Source organism: Acomys minous, assembly GCF_964271855.1.
Source record: "Acomys minous genome assembly, chromosome: 12".
Lineage (NCBI taxonomy): Eukaryota > Metazoa > Chordata > Mammalia > Rodentia > Muridae > Acomys > Acomys minous.
In genome coordinates this window covers 8,713,589-8,732,526 of record NC_140493.1, presented here as the reverse complement: position 1 = coordinate 8,732,526, position 18,938 = coordinate 8,713,589, and positions in this window count along the sequence as shown.

Below are 18,938 nucleotides of genomic sequence, written 5' to 3'. Positions count from 1 at the left end.
GAGTAGAGAGTGCTGATAGCCTCAGCTTGGGTTCCAATCACCCTCCACACAGCCTTGCAATTTGATAGAAAAATACACGTTGTTTGACTCTTGGAAGACAGAGAACTTAAGAGGAAGGATATTCGTCTTCCTGTGTCTTTCAGTACAATTATATTAGAAATACTACGTGCAACGTCGAGTATGAAAACCTTCCCTGCTTGCTGTGCTTTCACTTCCCCCAAGCCTGAGCAAATCCTGAAGTTCAAAGGTCACACTTCTTATAAGGCAGCTCAGAGGAAAGGCCTTGTGTTCACACAGAGCAGTGCCCTGTAGCATTTCATGCTTTTTAAGAGTGTTCGCTGTTGGCCGGGTAAAACTACTGTAATTCTTTCCACAGCTGCTGCAGAAGAGCCTGTGTGTGTGTGTGTGATGTCATCTGGGCTAGTGGCAGTCCCAAGGCCACAGTACTAAGCAAATCTACCTCCGGTTACATAAAGACTCAGAAATTCAAGATGACAAAATTTCACATGCTCACATCAAATCCTCTTATTTATAGAAAGTACAAATTGAACGTTTGTAGCACTGTGTGAAATATGCATTGCACTTACTAATTTCATCTGACAGTGGTTTATTTGGCTAGAATGCACAGTGCTGTCCATGTGCCAGAAGATTGCTATTTAACAAGCAGAAAAAAAAATGGGGCTCATAAATGTTTGTGGAGGACTGGAATGTTCTACACTAAGTTGAAATTTCAGTGATGTATTATTTAAAAATTATAACAACACTTTGGAATTTGAAATGTCTGATTACTATGGACAATAAAGCCATATACAAACAGCCTCTGTTCCAGTGAATTCAGCAGCTTAGATCTCTCCACTGCACGCAGAGGAGTTGAAACTCAACACAAGCAGGCAAGGTTCTCCACAGTCGACTCCCCATCAGCCATCCATAGGGCATCCGCAGGAGCTTGTGTTTCTGAAGCACTGGGTGAGAGAGAGCAAAGGAAACACACCGGGCAAAGCTGAAGGGGCTTAGAGAGCCTCAGCCAGCTGATGTCAGCACACTGCTGAGGTGGAATGTCAGCAGCAGCAAGGCCGCTCCTCTTAGCGAGGGCAGGAAATGGCAACTTAGTGCATCTCATTACTCAACTGCATGAAAGTCCTGGCTGGAGCAGCTGGGCCTTTTCAAAGCTTTTTACCCCTCAGTTAGTCTGGATAAAGTAACATGTCCTAAAGTTAATTGTAGGTTGCCTTTAAATACAGTGTGAGGGATCTCTGCTTTATGAGCCTTCTTTTCTTTCCTGAAAGGATAAAAGTAGCAGTAGTGCGTGTGTGCGTGTGACTGTGGAATAGGTAATGTGTGTGAGTGTATGTGTGCGTGTGTGCCTGTGTATGAGTGTGGTTAGGTGAGTGTGTGTGTGTGTGTGTATGCATGTGTATGAGTGTGGGGTAGAGGAATGTGTGCATGTGTGTGTGCACTGCATTTGTGAATGTGTGTAAGACTGTGAGAGGGCATATGTGTGCATAGCACAGTGGAGGTGAGTGAATGTATTTGTGTAAGTATACATGTGTGTGTATGAGTGTGAGGTGGATGAATGTGGGTGCGTTTGAGTGTGTATTTGTGCCTATATAGGATTGTGTTTATGACTGTATGTATATATGTATGTACACATGAGTAAATGTGTGTGAGTGCGTATGTATGACTGTATTTGAATGTATGGATGACTGTGTGTGCATGTATACATGTGTATATATGGGTGCAGGGTGAGTAAATGTGCACGTGAAGTGTGTAGTTGCCTGAATGTACGTGTATGTTAGTGAAGGTATGAGTAGGTCTGTGTGAGTGTGTACCACTGTTCAAATGTGCATGGGTGAGTGTGACTGGGTTATTTATACGTGTGTATGAGTGTGGTTTAGGTAATTGCGTGTATGTGTTTTAGTTGCAGGTGTGTAGTGAGTGTGTATATTAATGTGTAGGCGAGTTGTTGTTATGGATGCACTGATGTGTAGACATATATTCATATATACTGTGTGTGTGTGTGTGTGTGTGTGTGTGTGTGTGTGTGTATCTCCAAAGATTCTCAAAAAGCTAAAACAGAACTACCATATTCTATATGACCAACTATACCCCACCCAAAGGACTCTATGTCCTGTTACAGAGATTTTTTTCCCTACAATTATTGCTGCTCTATTTACAAAAGCAAAGAAATGGAGTCATCTGAGATGCCCACCAACAGATGAAAGGACAGTGAGAGTGCACTGCATCTACATAATGAAATTGTGCTCAGCCATGACATATGGAATTTGCTGGTGAGTGGATGGGTCTAGGCAACATCACGTAAAGTGAGACAGCCTAGGCTCTGAAAGACAAATGCTTCATGTATCTATCCTATGTGGACGCCAGCTTCTAATTCATATGCACTTGTGCTTATATGTAAGTGAACCATGAGAAGAAGGGACCAGGACATAAGGGGGAGACACAGGCGATGTAGCAGATAGGAGACTCTAAGGTGAGAGGGAGGACAGTGGGATAGAAATACTTAAGCACGATGATGATGAGGGAGATAAGAAGTGTGGGAGGGGTTGCCACCTTTAATAAGCACAAGGCAAGATGCATTAAGGAAACAGGCTACTTTGTAAGATAAAATTTTGAACGGATATATATCCAGGAGGGGGGTTTCTGGACTGTAGTGTAGATGTGGGTTTTTTTTTCTTGTATTTATTTGTTTGTAAGTGTCTGCTTATTTTTATTTTATGTATGTGAGTGTTTGCCTACGTGTATGTATGTGTACCATCTGCTTAGTGCCCATGGAGACCAGTAGGGGGCATCAGATTCCCCTAGAGCTGTTGTGAGAGGCCATGTGGAGCTGGAAATTGAATCCAGGTCCTCTACGAGATCAGCTAGTGTTCTTAACTGCTGAACCACCTCTCCTGCCACTTATTATTAGTTTTATATTTTTTTTGAGGAGTTTACACACTAGTACTCATAATGGTTATACAAATTTACACTCCCTCTATGGGTCCCCTTTGCTATAATTCCTGACCAACATCTGTAAGCTTTCATCATTTTCTTGGTAATATCCCTCCTAAAAACTTTGAGATAATATTTCACCGTGGTTTTAGTTTTTGATTCCGTGATTATTAGGGATACTAAGCACTTAGGTCTTATGCCGTCTTTAATTGGCTTATTAGCTTCTGTACTATTGAGCTGAATTTCTTATGTGTTTGAAACACTACACCCTTGCTAATGGTATTTCTCACGCTCTACAGTCTGTCTCTTCATTCTGGTGATTGTTTCTTCAGCTATACAAATCTTTTCCATGTGATATAATCCCATTTGTCAATGCTAAGGATTTTTCTCTCTGTTTACTTCTACTGGTTTCACAGAGTCAGGCTGTTGTTCAACTCTTTATTCTACTTGAGTTGGTTTCTTAATATGGTATGGCATAAGGGAATGCATTCATCATTCTACATTTGAATATTTAATTTTCACCACACTGTATATTGAATGCACTTTCTTCCCATGTTGTGTGTTCTTGGCAGTTGTGTAAATAAGCAACTGATCCTAAATATATGGATTTATTTCTAATCCATTCCATTGGTCTGTGTGTCTTTTAGAAATGCCAGTATGCTGTAATTTTGATTACTACAGCTTTGCAGTATATCCAGGTCAGGTAGTATATCATTACCAGTTTTTTTTCCCTATTGCTAATGATTTATTTGGGCGTTCTAAACTTCTGTAGAATTTTTTGTTGTATTCATTCTAGTTTTTTTTTTTAAGAAAACATTTTTTTATTTTACTAGACAGTTTATCAAATATTTGGACAATTACAAAGTGACAACATTAGGCTGGGCGTGGTGGCGCATGCCTTTAATTGCAGCACTTGGGAGGTAGAGGAGAAGGATCACTGTGAGTTCGAGGCCAGCTTGGTCTACAAAGTGAATCCAGGACAGCCAAGGCTACACAGAGAAACCCTGTCTTGAAAAAAAACCAAAACAAAAGAAGAAGGAGGAGGAGGAGGAGGAGGAGGAGGAGGAGAAGAAGAAGAAGAAGAAGGAAAAGAAAATTGATAAAATTTTAGCACTATCAATTACTCTAATTTGCAAACATTATCTATCTTTGAGTATATCTTTTTTAGTTGTTGACCTATATTCTATACGTTGAGTGTATGTGTCACCATTATATCGTTTTTACTTGTTAACCTATATTCTATACGCTTGAGTGTATGTGTTTCCTACCTATCAGCTCTAGTTATTGTTCGGTATTTCATCATTGTCTATGTTTATTATAAATCAAATTGTTTGCTTCATTACATTTTGGCTTGTTCATCATTAACGTGTGAAGATGTTTCTTATTTTGCACATTAATTTTACAGTATGAAGCTATACTGGTTTTGCTACTAGTTAATAGGCGCTTTATTTTGGTTTGACTTTGGCAGAATCTTCATGATGTCCTACATATAAATGCCGTGATTCTTGCAAACAGGATGAGTTACCTTCTTCCTTCCCAGTGTCTTTCCCTTACCTACTTGCTCTGGCTGAAGTCCCATGTTGCTTAGGTGGAGTGAGTACAGTCAGTCTTTCAGCTTTTCCCTTTGATCACAGTATGAGAGTCGGGCTTCCTGTATGATCATATTTCGTCAGATTGTTTTATGCATTTTATTAAATGTCCACATGACATTTACCCATTTTTCTTTAACAAGAAGTCCCTCACTTAGGTTTGTGTTTGTTTGAGGAATCCATGCTCTCTTCGGATAGATCCCATTTAATCCTGATGAGTGGTCTCTGAGCACGCCACTGCATTCAGTTTTCTAATGTATTTACGGGATTGTTTTCATCTAAGTTCATCAGGGCTATCGGCCGAGAGTTTTTCTTTTATTTTAGTGTCTTTGTCTACTTTTCTTGCCAAGACATTAATGGCCATCATCAAACATGTTTGGGAGTTTTCCTTAATCTCTGAGGGCTTGGGCAAGAATTTAAGGAATATTTGTATTAAATATTTAATAGGATTTAGCAGAAAAATCTAGGCTAAAGCTAATGAAATGGAGATTGATGAGGAGAACAATAAAAGAATCAATGAAACAAAGAATTGGTTCTTTGAAAAACAAAACTAAGGAGCTCTGAGGGAAGAGAGAAGCTATCTGAGACTAGGCCATTCATAGACTGAATCTCTATACTCCTTACAGATCTGCTCAGATGTCCCACTTCATAGCTGACCACAATGTCAATGCTTTAGGAAAACCGCCGCTTTGCTCCTGCTTTGTCCAGAACAATAGTGGACATACACCTGTGTCCTCTTTTCTACAACTATATTAAGCTATAAATGGTGCATAGAATTTTCAAAAGTTACAATTTGCCCCATCTAGCATAATTGTATGTCTCTGAGGGTTTTGTTACATCAATAAAAACAATAACATTACCTCCAAAAGTTTCCACATGTCCCTTTCTCATTCCTGCCTTCCTGTATTCCACCTAGAGGCAACTGACCCTGTGTCCTTGGCATTTTCTAGAACTTTCATAAATGGAATATGAAGCAAATATTCTCCTGTTTTCAGCTTTTTCCATACCGCGTAATAATTCTGCCGCATCCCATGTGAATGTTTGCATTAATACAATCTCTTCTCACTGCCCAGCAATGCCTTTTTATGTGACGGCGTGCCAATCTACTTTTGATGGAAATTTGAGTCCTTACATGCCATTTTACAACCAATTCAGATGAAAAGCAATCTTCGTTGCTCTCTCTCCTTGACAAAAACTTCACATAGCTAATCCCGCAGCCCTTACACACCCCAGGGTGTAAACTGAGAGTGTAGCCCGCCGCTGTAACTCTTGATCTTGGGGAAGGCCCAGTAGTCTTTGGCACAGTCCCCAGGGATGGAACTAAGAAAGTGTGTTCATCTTGGTCGAAGTAGTACTGACTACTCAATGGGCAGCATTATCTAGATGAATAAAAAAATCACACATAGACATCCATGAATGTATGTGCAGCTGTAGGTACTTTGTTTTCTTATTTTAAACATTATTTACCACAGACACACTTTTTAAATGAGAAATGTCACCCACTCACTTCTGATAGGGCACTTGTTTGGGAGGTGGAAGCTATATCATAGCCTTACATTCTATATGAATAGGAGGGGTCGTCACTCAAGAGCTCTCTGCATCCCTATTCCCCACCCTCAAAAATATTTCTCAGTGTATCCCCAGGGCCACAGCTGCCAGTCAATCATCCCCAAAACAGGAGGGGGACTGTATTCACCTCCTCTGTTTCTCATTCATGGGTAGTATTTCCTAGCAAATAGTATTCACCACATTCCTATAATAGCTGGGGAAAGTAACAAAACACTGAGGCCCTGTGTCCAGCAATGCCCATTCCTGATCCTTCCAAGTTTACTAGACACTGTCTCCTGACTTAGAGAAAATCAACTGAGGGTATAGCTAAACAAAGTGTACATTTGGAGAAAAACAAAGATTCCTTTTCAGGGGAAAAAATTTTAATTTTTTTTGTCTGCTTCTTTTTTTTTTATAAGTGGAGGTCTGGAAGCAATTTAGCAAATCTATTGCATTTAAATTATAATTAACGTTGGACAGAAATCATTTAAAAAAAAAGAGGTAGATAAAGTCAAGGACAGGGAGATTGTGTTCAGATCTCAAATGCCGAGTGAAGTGAAGCAGAAACCAAGTGTGCTGCCAACTCGAAATCCAGGCTAGGCTGTTCAAACTGCTGTTACTGTCCAAAAATGCTGTGTTGCTCTTCTACCATAGCCAAACCTTACACATTTATGACATTGATTACTCTGAGGTTTTCTGAATATAATTACTTGAATTCAATCTCCAGCCACATAAAAACTGACTGGAATTAAACTCACGCACCACAAACACCAAAAAGCACTATCAACCTCAATCAGTGTGTTAATAACATCGCCAGTGACTTGAGGAAGCAATAAAAATAATACTTCAGAAAGTTGTGGTGTTTTGCAGTGCCTACGTTCCCGGCATTGCATCCGTCCTTGGTGGAGCTCCTGTGGCTCACAGATCTCGGTTAGCGAACAATGGACCGGTGTGTTCATCTCTCCAGCCTATAGATGGCTAGGGAAAAATAAACAAGATGAAAAAGAATTTTGAACTAAAACCTAAAATAAAAATTAGGAGTTGAATCTTGCGGCATGTCATGCAGTCTGCGACTATCAACTCTTCCTCGGGGATGAAGATTTAGAAAGCATACTTGTGCAAAAACAAAATAAAAAAACAAAAACAAATCTGTTGACCAGTGAGCCAGGAGACAAGCATTTATGTCCATGTGGACTGTAGTGATTCAAAAGTGTTAGGAAGTGACCATAGCATTCAACTAGGCATGATCCTGGCTAAGTCTCCAACTGCAACCTCTTTGCTACCATATTCTCACCATTCCATGCATCTAGAACTTAGTCAGGAGGAGGTTGTGGGCCATAGGAACCCTTTTCTCCATTTAAGGAGCTCCAGACATTGATTTCTCTTGGTCATTGTCCCAGTACGTCATGTTTCCTCAGTTGCTTTTGTCGCTCAGCCTCAGGATCACACCTTCGTCATCTCGTGTGGACTCCTCATGCTATTTTCCAGTAGCTTTATTTTTCTTCCTTCTCTTGCCAGTTTAAGAGTTTTGGGAGGCCCGGGTGCAGCAATCCTTCCTTACCCTGCCTTTCACTGTCCTTCAGCCTACTGCGAGCTGCTTTCTACACTTTCCCACAATGCTCCTTTTCCTATACCCCCAGTCATCAAATCAGCAAGTATGACAATGTTAAAACCTGAATGGAATATTCCCCATTGCCCTAGCGTGTCTACTCTCCACTCCGGCTCCTAGCTCAGAGATGCTGCTGCCCTGCTCTGTGCAAGCTGCATCAACAGCTCCTGGTCCCTCTACCTCCAGCTGGTGGAGTTGTGTCCACACTGCTTCTCAGCACTGGGACTCCATCAGGCTTAGACTTATGCAAGACCTGTGCATGCTGCTGCTGTTCCTGTGAGTTCATAGGTGCACCACCACACATTTCAAGGAATTTTTTTGTGAGGAAAATCAGACTTCTGCCACCTCTCAGAAGGACTGGTACAGAGAAGGGCTTTTGACAAGTAACATGAACTCAGGAATTGACTGTCTTATGAGGCAGATGGTTTACTAAGGGGGGATTTTAAACAAATAATAACACGTGGTTCTCCAATTGCAAGATTCCTGGTTTGGGGGACTGCTGAGGCTTCTCAGCCTGGAGTTCTGGACTTAATAACATTGAACTTCAAGAAATCTGTTTTAGATTTCAGGAGAAATTAGCAAATGAGGTTAAGGACATTAAGGAGTAAAGTGTATGTTTTATAAACTCCATTTTATTTTAGTCATATGTTTAAACAATTAGAAGCATAAGTAAAACTGTAAAGATAGCTGGTTTCTAAAAGAATGCTTTAAAAAAATTCCTGACTTTAGAAATAAAATAATAATAATGACAGCGGTTTATTAAATCAGCTCATGGTTCATTTAAGTGAATTTGGGAGGCAGTTGACTAATGATTTCATAAGTTCTGTCTAGACAGTAAGCTCGGAGGGCACACCTGTGACTCTCCAACCTCTGACAAATCACGTCTGTGAGACGGTCTTGATTGGAGAATAAAAGCCCGTCACTTGCAATATGCACACCTATGAATCTAGAGACCAAAGATGCTGAGAGAGGCCGTTGTGCTAAGATCACAGTGTGCTGACTCCAGCACGTCTTCAGAAGAGCTCCACGCCTTTGTGCCAGGACACAGTGTGTGCTCCAGAGTGGCCTGAGGAGGAATGACTGTGAGAATGAAAAAAAGTGTGGAGCATCTGTGACGTTTCCACTCCATAAAGTCTCATTGCCCTCTTTCATAAATCAGTTCCAGGGGCCCTGATGCTTTTCTGTCTCTCTTTCTTCCTTTCTTTTTCTTTTTCTTTCTTTCTTTCTTTTTCTTTTTCTTTTTCTTTCTTTCTTTTTTTTTTTTTTTGGTTGTTGTTATTGTTTTGTTTTTTCTTACACCATTGATGCTACCAACATTTGCGGCTCTGTCTCTCTCCTACCTAGTTTAACCCTTGAGAATGGCTGGTGTTCGACCAGCCCTAGAGCAGTGCCTGATGCACTGTTTGAGGCAGATGTGCAGCATCGCCCTCCTGAGTTATCTTGGTGATATGGTGTGTATGCTGACCTAATGGAAATGCCAAGTTTATCACAGCAAAGATACTAATTAAAATATCCTTCGAGCAATTAGAAATCTCTGAGTTATCTTTAAGCTTTGGGCTTCAGCAATTAAAGGTTTTATTAATGAAAGCCTATTGTCTTTTCCTAATACATATTGAAGAGCTAGGTGTCTACCCGCTCCCCCCCTCCCCCCCGCCACACACACATCTGCACCTCCTCGGGGTCCTCTTTGAACAACCCATTCTTCAGAGGTAGTTCCATAACTCTGTCACCAAGCACACATATAAATAACCAATACGATGCCAAGCAGAAATTGGGAAGGTTTAAGACATGTTTGGATACCATCATCACCACGTCATTTATATTATGCATTAAAAATTGCCAAGTTTTGTCCCAACATCAATAGGAAAAAAAAAAGAGTGAAATTCTGAACAGAGGAAAAGTGTAGGTCTTGGTTCTTGAAGCTTTGTCTGTTCACTTTAGAGCAGTTGTTTGGACAGGGAGGCTGCACAGGCCTCAGGAGGGTCACAGTATCTCTGCTCAAAATAAGCTCCCAAAGAGAAAAGTATTCAAGCACACCATGGTTCCATAATGCTGATGCATGTATGTATATTCACGCTTGGTTACTGGACTGCAAGCCGGTCCCATTACATAGGCTTCCCGGTTCATTTCTGAGTGTACATTTGCAATCACTGAACTTTTCTTGAATTGAAAAATCCAGAAGAGATAATAAAGATTGCAAACAATCTAGATCATGTTGCCTTTACTATAATGGAGATGTAGGATAGAGCAGGAATGTCTTCTCAGGTTTAAAATCACTTGATTCTATGTATGTATAACTATATTCCCACACATAGTTCTCCCTGCTCTTTCTCTGTCTTTTTCTCTCTACTCTTTCATACACATATAATAAAAATTACACATACATTTTAACAGCAAAATTACTTGATCCTAGTAATTTGCTAGTGTGATTTGTTTTATTACTTTTATTTATTAATGCTGTCTTTAATGCACACACACGCACACATGCATGCACACACACACACACACACACAGCAATGGTGCATGTGGTTTCATCAATAGCAATATTGCTCCTAAACAAAAACTTGTATATGTGCTAACATATTCAGCCCACTAATGAGTATCAAACATGTCACATGTATATACACATATCCCCGCATACATATAATGCGATCATGAAGCATTGATAATATTAAATGATTACTATCAAATATGAATCAACATCACTGTTCGTTTTAAGAACCAAAGGGTGAGGGTGTGCTGGTGAGTTACTGACTCATTATGTTTTTTCCTGGCTCGTTAGAGCTCTGGATGTCTCACAGTGGGGAGCTGAGTCCAGAGAATGCACACAGTGGGCACTGACCACCCAATAACACTTCCTTAGTCCTCAAAAAAAAAAGTATATTCTTACATTCTTTGAAGACAGTCCTGAGCCCAGAGTCCTTGAGGGCCCTGTGGAACCTTCAGGACTGGTTTTAGGACTTTTCCAACCAGCATCCAGGAGACCTTAGCAAACAGCTTCACACACGGACCACTGTTCTTTTTGATGCTTACTCTTCTGGTCCACTCCAGTCCACGCGCTCACGCGAAAGGTCTAATGTGTAATATTTACAGAAGAGTTGAGCTATGTGGAAATATGTGGAAATACTGATCCAGCCCATGAATCACACCATGAAAACCAACAACAGATTAGCAAAGTGCAGGAAATAACCAGCTGAAGAACCCATATAAACTGACACTCAAATCATTTTATATTTTACAAAATGGATTATTTGTCTTCTCTTGACATTCAATGCTACCAATTCCTTGGACATTTGGATAATGGAGCTGGAGAGATGGGTCCCTAGTTAGGAACATTTCTTATTGCTCTTGCAGAGGACCTGGGTTGAATTCCCAGAACCCACAGAACAGCTCATCGATGTCTGAGACTCCAGTTCCCGGGAATTTTCTTCTGGCCTCTACAGGCACCAATACACATGTGGTACACAAACACACAAAACAAAAGTAAATAAATCTAAAACAAATCCCCCCAGAAGAAAATATTTGGGTAATATATTAAGAACAATAAATAAATAGCTTTGTCTAAATTAACAGCAGCTGACCAGACCATTGTACAAGAAATGCTTACAAAAAAAAAATCTGTTCACAGGAAAATCCATAAATCCTAGAAGAGCTTTTCCTCTGCCTCTGCAGCACTTCAAAAAAGAACTCATACAGAATTCCCCACTCAATAAATATCAGTAGTCAAAATACTTGGAGATCCTCCAATTTGTTTCCCTTTTCTGACCGCCTTATGCTCCGACACCCAGAACTTACTGGTAATGCATAGGTTTGTAGATACTTAGGTTGTAATAAAGTAAAGCAAAGAGGTCCTTTTGAACTAAACTAACCAGAGCATAAACTTACTCCTTAAAGTTAAAGAGCCTTTATAGGGTTAGTATATTAAACCTGCCCTTACTTATTCCAGAACTACTAGTTCTGTGGACTTACTTCATGAGTTGCTAACATTTGTTTTTTTTTATTCTTTATGTTTGGAAATTAATAACTTGATCAGGAAGTTGTACTTTCAGCTTAAGCTTCACATGAAATGACTGATAATTAAGGAAGTCATAGCAACAGCCTCAACTAAGACACAAACAGCCAAGCCGAATGTTTTAGGAATTCAGTTTTTATACTTTTCTTTCAAATGTGAGTCTGGATGTGAGTTGGTGATTCTACATTGTTAATACTCAGCGTTAGTGTGCTCATGTGTCAGGCGTATAGATCTTTGAAGTCATTTCACCAAGGGCTTCCTCTAAGTTTCCTGTGGCCATTGGTACAGAGGAGACTTCCATTACATGCACAGTGATTAGAGGAAACATCATCAGTTTGGTATGCCCAGGTCATAACGGATAAACTGTTTATCTGATGAAGAAATTGGCTTTGAAGTTATTTTTTAAGTAGCACTAACATTTTAAGAAGTCAACGTGATATTTGGAGCACATTACTACGATTTTAAAAGTAGAGCCAATTTTAAACTCTCAATTTCAGAATTCATCTCAGCTTTTGTGGCTTTCTAAGAAATCCATGTTTTAAAATTGCTTGTGCATTTAGAATAAATTATATATTCTCCAATGAAACAGTGAAGTATCACCTATATGTTTTAATAAGGACTTAGATTAAATCTTGACTGCCAGGAGAATGAAACTATTGCTCAAAGGCAAGGATCATTATTTTTCAACTTCTTTCCTTTACGGCTACCAAGATAATATCTTACAGTAATAGTAAGCTCTGCCTATGGAAATACCATCTTGCAGTGACGTTTGCACTTTCCTACAGCATCCTGAGAGTCAAAACTTAACGATTTACATCCTTTAAGCTACAGGACTAAATTTAAAATATAGATTCCCTAAGTTCTAAAATTATAGAGCCAATTCAGACAACAGTGCTAACTCCCACAGTTCATTCATTAAATGTTCCCCATTATGGAAATGAGATGGAGAAAGGATTGGCACTCTCCTCTCAAGGTTTCTCCAGCATTTCTTGATCATGTAGTTAATTCACTAAGCAATTTAGGGGATTAATTGAAGATGGTTTAGAAGGAGGAGGAGAAGAAGAAGAAGAAGAAGAAGAAGAAGAAGAAGAAGAAGAAGAAGAAGAAGAAGAAGAAGAAGAAGAAGAAGAAGAAAAGAAAAGAAAAGAAAAGAAAGCTCCAAGATGATGTTGTAAAATATCCCATGCTAAAAAGTTTATGTGGTTTAGGCTTGACAAATGTGAAGTGACATCTGCTGGGATCTTTTGTAGAAGTAGATAAAGGAGCTGCCTCACCAAGGAGAAAAAAACCCTCTCCAGGAAGCAATGGAGGGACAATCATGACCTAAGACGGAGTAAAGCCAAGCAAGTGATCCATGAGGCAAGGCTCATGGAGATGAAAGGGGGAATTTCCATTCATTTTATGGAGACCACAGATAAGGAATGCCATAGATCAAAGCCTCATAGCATAATGGGAGCTGGTTGAACACAATGTGATTTTAAAAACTTCTGTCAAGTGTTTAATGTGCAAAAAAAGAAACATGCTGTCTGTATTAGCCAGTCTTCAGCTCTAGCATATAATATATTCTGCTCTGCAATAAGAAATAAAAGAACTCTCTACCTTCTTGACATCGTATTTCTATTGTAGCTGCCTGGGGGAGTTCACCTTGCTTCATAAGCTCAGGAAAACACCAGGCCAGGAAAGGTACCTGGAGTGCAGGCAGTCTACATTTTATAAGAGTTTTTGATCCTATTATCATCTTAAGACAAGATTCCAGAAATCTCAATGTTTATAGGTGATGATTAATGTGGGGAATGCTCAATAGTCGACTATTAAGTGGTCAACTGATCTACTGACGCCTCCAGAATCAATTTCAACTGGTAGGTTGATAACTTTATATTTCTTCAAACGGTTCCAAGTCAATTTAAGTCCATAGCAAGGACATAGTCATGCTGCTCGAGGTGGGGGTGGGGGACAGGTTTGTAATTGTGTTTTGTGGAGTCTTGTGTGAATGTGTCTTGTAGTGATGAAAACATCTGACCCACGGGCCTGATCATCCTGGGTGAAGAATAAATATACTTAAAGAGGTAGATATTGCTTATTCTAAGGGCAATATCAAGCATTACCTACCTGAGGTACCAGGAGAAATGTCATTTCCCTTTAGTGAGAGATAATAAAAGCCTTTTTTTGCCTTAGCACACTTTTTGAACAATTGTCTTACTCAAGTGAAGACCAAGCTGACTATCCCAGGAACTCTGACCAACAAGGAGAGTCTTGGGTACCACAGAACAGGAAAAACTCTGGATGGTTCCAGGGAAGAACTCTTAGTACCTTGGAGAGGGGCAGGCTGGACTTTGTACTTCCTTCATGAAAGGACTGAAAACACTGCCACCTGGGGACCTGCTGCAGAATGCTAGTGGCAGCTACAGAGGGGCAGAGAGGGAGTAAGTAACAGGAGTTGGGCCTGTGTACTCCCTGAGTGGCAGCACTATGGGGTTTGCCTCAAAGAGAGCTGTTTCATGGGTCCTTCTTATGAGACCAGTTTTGTTTTGTTTTGCCATAAAAAGTATTCCTCAGAACAGACAGACTTTGTGACACTTTAAGAGAACCCAGAGCTCCAAAAAAGTCTTAAATTAACCAAATGAATTTACTGTGTTATTATAAGACTGTGAAGATCCTATAAACTGCATTGCTGAGGTTAATTCAGCTCAGAGTAAGTCATGGGTCAGGTCTGGTGTAAAGGACAGCAGCTACATATGACACTTTCCACCACTAGCCAGTGAGCTTCAAGAAGGAAAAGTTGAGCCTTCAATGCCCCCCAGAAAACAGCAGGTTCTTGGCATAAAATCTTAGCTCACTCAAAGTCCTTCCACAAATATGGATGCTTGGGAGGAGGAAGTCATCAACATAGAGTGAATCCTGTCTTAAGTTCCTGTTGGATTGTAAACTTGAGGCAGAAAGTGCTTCCCAGTGCTCTTTTCACTCTCTATGTATTCTCTAAAATTCTGGACATGAGGTGTTATTTTGTCAGGACCCACTAGAAAATGATAGGAGGGAAGCGCCTGGTCAATGTTTTGCAAGTGGTCGTTCAAATTGTATAAAGGAGGCCAGCTTTAGCAAGCTATAATAAATAATATATTTTTACATGCTTGAGATTTGGACTACCTTTTATCATGTATGTCTAGTTTAAAAAATTCTTGAATGTGTTTTCATATTAAATAAGAAAATAAAATTGTCATTTTAAAAACGTGCTGCACTGAGCTTCCTTGTAGAATATGGTATGTTAAAATAAAAGAAGTCCTCACCTCAGAATTATGGCCTTGCTCCTCTTTACATATGTCCTACTATGTATTGTGCGCTCTCCCTAAGTAGTATTCTTACTATAGTGCACACAGTTATTAGCTCCATGGTTGCAGCAACCACATGTCCCACCCACCAAGCCACTTACTGAATCATCTGTGATGCACAGCCACACGGTTCCCATAGCTTACTGTTGTTCACTCCTCAGATCTCCTGGATCCCTAAGACCAGTTGGCACCTGATTATTCCCCATGCGCTTCTGGCTTCATTTGCTGTCATAGAACCTATCCTGTCCCGTGCTCATCTTACCAGTCTGTAACTCCTAAATGCTTGATGCTTTGAATACCAAGGTAAACAAACAGGCAAACCTGTGTGCTGAGAAGTAGCCTAATGGGGAGCAAAGGCAAATGGGTGCTACTGTTGCCCAATAACAAGCACAATTGGTCCAAGAAGAAAACACTGTGTTGAGAGGATAACTAGGTGTGTGAGCACGTAAACAGGTATCCATAGTGCGCACGGATAAGCTAGGCGACGGGAAACAAAGAGGGATTTCAGAAGGCAGAACTGTTCTATGTGCTGTTTCCCTATTGGTCTCTCTATTACACTGGAAATATTATCTTATTTACAATTATATGCTTACAGTGCTTATAAGAGTAGCTACCATACAGTAGATGCTCTATAAATACTTGGAAATTTTAGACCATTACCAGGATGCAAGTGGATGCTGCAGGATGAATGAGCCACGTCTGCAGAATGCTACAACCCTTCTCTATGCTGGCCAGCATCCACAAAAGCACGAGATCTATAGGCCACATCCTGTGGCTCTACCTGAGACATATTGGAACTGAGTTCCTGTGGGTAAGAGGTAAAGAAATGTATTTTTAGAAGCTTCCCCAAACAGTCCTTAAGTATCCTGACATTTGAGAATCATTGATTTAAAGCAATAAAATGACAATGCTGAACATTTGGTTAGAATCAAGACCTTAGGCAATGGTTGGGAGTCTAGACAGGCGATTCAATTACCAAGAAAAGGCTGGAACAGGCGTCAATGGTCTCAATTTTGTGGGCTACATATTCATGGCACAGTATAATACAAAATGATTAAGTGGCAGGCTGTGACTTAACTTATGAATAGGGCACAACAATGTCCTCTCCTGGAAGGAAACAATACCCAAAGTTCCAGGCTGATTTCTAATAATAATGCTCATTTCCACGCCACAAAATGATATAACATTTTACTAGCATTAAATAACAGATGGAGAAACTAGGGCACACTAAACCAAAGCTTCCCAAGATACAGAATTAGCAAGCTGAGAGTTGTACAAAGCCAAGATATCTGCCTCCTATTGCTATCATGAACAATGTGGCTGAACTTGACAAATTAGAAATCAAGAAGATGCTGGGCATGGTGGTCTACGCCTTTAACCCCAGCACTGGGGAGTCAGAGGCAGACAGATTGCTGTGAGTTCAAGGACAGCCTGGTCTACAAAGCAAGTCTAGGACAGCCACGGCTACACAGAGAAACCCTGTCTTGAAAAAAGCAAAATAAAACAAAACAACAAAAATCAAGGAAATTGGACAACGTTGGTTAATAAACCTCATGATAATACATCCTTTGCTAGAAGGAGATCTATCTAGCAAGTTTCATAACCAAGAGATGAAAAGAGCCTGACTCCTCACCCTTTTTGGACCCTTACCGGCTCCCTACAGCCAACCCCTCTTTGAAGATATAGAGCAGTCACTTCTCAGTGCTGACTGCCTATGACCTCAGGATGGTGGTCAGTGACGTTCCGGCTCCTCCTAAGTCCTGAAAAGATCTGCTGCAGTGGGACACCAGCTCCACCTTGCTCTCCGCCTTCACTCTTTATCCCCCACCACAGAAGACAACAACAGATGCATAGCAGGACACACATGAGCGTCTGCAGGGCTCACATCTCCGTCTAATCCTACCTTCCCCTGCTGAGGTAGTCCAAAGTCTGCCCAAGGAAACTACCGATTCGCCAGCTTCCAACTAGGGAACAAGACTTTGGTGTGCCTTTCTCATTAGCACTCAAGGTCTTTAAGTGGCTGCCTTAGAACACATTTTTAAAGTTGGTTTGGTTTTATGTGTATGAGTGTTTGCCTGCCTATACATATGCACCACATGCACGCATGATCTCCAGAGGGCAGAAGAGGATGTGTGAGGTGTCCTGGAACTGAGGTTAGAGCTGCCATATGGGTGCTGGGCATTGCGCCCAAGTCCTCTGGAGGAGCAGCCAGCGCTGGTAAAGGATGAACCATCTCTCCAACCTTAGAACTCACCTTTTATACTTAGTGAGCGATAACAGTGAGACACCCCCGGCCCTGCTGCCATTCAGGTTCACTTTATAGTGCCAGTCCCCAAAGTTTCCTTCTATGTGTATTTGATGCTGACTTGGGGATGGGTTCGCTATATAACTGAGACTCATATCAGGGGCTTATGCTGACCTCTGGAAGCTCCTTCAATGCAGGATATGAGGATCCCAGAGAGTGGTCTTCTCAGCTGTTGGCCGTAGCAAAATTCAAGACAAAGAGCAAAACCACAAAATTGGCCTTGTTGTAAAAGTTTACCCTGTGAAAAGCACCTCTCATCACATTCTCTGTCAGTCAGTCTCGTGACGAACAGTAGAATCTTATTCTCTCTTTTTATTTCACTTGTTAAGTAGAAACCCAACTATGATGACAGACGTGTGCGCTAAGAGAGAGAGAGAAAAAAGTCTCACCAAATGTGTTCTCACAAGGACTAGTCATGCCTCACATGCTGTCAGTTTAAACAAAAAGGCAATGGCTTGTTCAGCTTCCCTCACACTGTGAATTGTGGGTGGGGGCCCAAATGGAATCAAGTAATAATAAATGAGGTAAAGCTTGGGTGCCTGTGGGTGTTCAGACCTATCTTCAAGGCCGGGAACAGAACCAAAGCCTGTGCAAGCCTAAGCCAGACCAAACTCCAGCATGGAGACAGGAGTTGGGAACGAAATCCCACACCTAACTGTGGCTCTGTTGGCGATTGTTAACTGCTGGGAGGAGAAGAGACAGCTTTCTGTGAGTGTAGCTCCTGGTAAGTCCTCCAGTGGACGACTACACATAAAAGAATATTTGGCAGCACAAATTGATCTTGAAGGGTCAAAAAAAAATCTAGGAAAAGTAGGAGGAGTGAATATGATCAATGCTGTACAGACTCTCAATGAACTAATGATTTTTTTTTTAATTCACTGACTTCGTGGGCTATTTTGTTTAAATTTTGAAGAAAAATATTGCTTAGGGAAATCTTGTGGAATATAAGTTAAAATAACAATGTAGAAGTTGGACTTAAGATATGATGACTGTGTGGCTTAGATTTAAACAAGCTCGTTTATCCAGGAATTATGGGTAATATAGCCGTTAGATAATGTTTAATGGACAGGATTTCCAGCTGATCTCTGTCATCTGCTGTCTTTATAATATTTGAGCAAGCTTTTAAGAAGCGATATTGAGTGAGTGTATTGTGTCATAGAAATCAGAAGATTGTTCACTGAACAAACAAAAAAAATCAGAACAAATGCATGAAGAACATGTCATGTATGTAAGAAAAGGGGCAAGTGACAGCCAGGAGAGAAGACAGACTCGGCGATGAGAGGGGCATCGCTATGTGGAGGCCACAGACCACAGCCATCTGCTACTCAGTCCACATATGTTTCCTAGGTAGCCAGCTCAGTGACAGGCAGAAGCCCTCACACAGGAGGCCTTCAAGACACACACTCGGGGTTCTTTCAAATGTTCTCCCCCGTAAAACTGTTCTCCTCTTGTGACAGACCTTACTTTTGCCCCCTCTAAAAGTCACCACACTCTGTCTTGTTGTCCCTGCCTTAATGAGCATCCAGAATTCAACTGACGTCAAGTGGGAAGAGTTCTTTTTAGCTCTTTTTTAATACATTGTTTTCTGATCAGGTGCTGG